Source organism: Raphanus sativus, chromosome 6, assembly GCF_000801105.2.
Source record: "Raphanus sativus cultivar WK10039 chromosome 6, ASM80110v3, whole genome shotgun sequence".
In the NCBI taxonomy this organism is placed as follows: Eukaryota; Viridiplantae; Streptophyta; class Magnoliopsida; order Brassicales; family Brassicaceae; genus Raphanus; species Raphanus sativus.
In genome coordinates, this window is record NC_079516.1 from 7677078 (window position 1) to 7678868 (window position 1791).

The following is a 1791-nucleotide window of genomic DNA, read 5'->3' on the forward strand; positions in this document are numbered from 1 at the left end:
TTTGAAGTGTTTATTTTGTTTTAAGTTATTATTTATATAACTTTATTAAAATGATATTATAAGATCAATTTTGTTACTAAAAATTATAATCATTTAGTCAAAAATATTTTCATCGTAGAAATATTATTTTATCTTGTTTGTGAGCCTCAAGTTTTTAAATATGTATGTGGGTTGAAAATAGTCACAAACTATAATACTATTGTTTTATGAAGATGGATATTAATAATCAGTTTATGTTGACAAATAATCAGTTTATGTTGTTTAAAATTATTTTTAATATTTTCAAGAAATATTTATAAACATAATATTTTTGAATAAAGATATCTATATTATTTTATTTAATTAATTTATTTTGAAAAATTATATTTTAAAAATTTATATATATATTTCTTTTTATGTTTTAACTAAGATAAAAATAATTTATATGTAGAACCTATATGATTTTTTTACCTTTTATTACTTATGTGTTTTGTAAAAAATAAATAAAATAAAAATCTAATTAATGTTTTATTAATAAAAGAAATAACAATAATATATAATAAAATTAATATTTAAAGTAAGAATATTATTATCTTTTATAAAAAGATTTCTAAAAAATTATATATTTAATCTTTTGTGAAGCTGCGTTATATATACTAAAAGTTTATGTATTTTCTGTTTTTTATTTATCTTGTTTTGGGAAAATTTAGAAAAATATTTAACATTAGTTTATATATAAAATTGATATATTTATATTTTAAAAATATTTCCTCTTTATATATGTGTTTTTGCAAGAAGAATAATTAAATTAAAAAAATTTAACTAAGATTAATATTACTAATGCAATCATATAGAATATTTTGAATTCATTAAGGTATCTATGTAATTAACAGTCATGAGAACATTATAGAAAGCTATAGTAATTTAACATGAAAGTGACACAAAGTGACACATATTAAACTGATTTTTCAAGTAATATTATGAGAACTATAGTAATTCAATTGGCTAATGTCTGAAAAGTTATTTAAAAAGGTAGAAGTTCGAATCTTATAGACCTAGTTACCAAAAAACAATTTGTTAAACTTATAAAGCTTCTAATTTTATTTATTCTAGTCGAAATGTTTTACAACTGGGTCTGGATATAAAAATGAGTATGACATGTTTTAGAGTAAGCCTAATGAAACATTCGCCTCAAGTTTTCCAAATTTTTTTAAAATATATATAAACATAACCCCTAAATTTGTAAAAAAAAATATAGCTCTCCAAATTATTAGATTCGTAAAGACTCCAAAATTTCAGGACGAGCTCTGAAAACGAGTACCTATATTTACAAGTATTTTAAGACCTAACTAGATACTGATCCGCACTAAGAAGGCGGGAATCAGGCCCGTCCTTGTTATAAGACAAGTAAAGCACTGCTTTAGGCCACAAGATATATAGCAAATTTTAGGGCCACATTTGTGTTACAGATTCAGATATATTCAATAAATTTAAGCACTTTTGTGTTGTTTGTATTAATATTTCCATTAGAGCATCTCTACACAATTCATATTTTTGTCTCATAATTAGCATTTAAAGTCTAAAATCAATCTAATTCTTTCTATTTTACCTCTATATAATAGTATTTAGAATCAAAATTACTCTAATCCATCTCTATTTTTGCTTCTCAAATAAAGATTGTTATTTTTTTCTCTGTGTATAGATGAAGAAATAGCATTATCTACATTTAGATCTATATTTTAGAAAAAATACTTTTGAACAAAATTATCTCTATTACAGAATTCTTTACTATAGAAGTAAAAATAGAAAAAA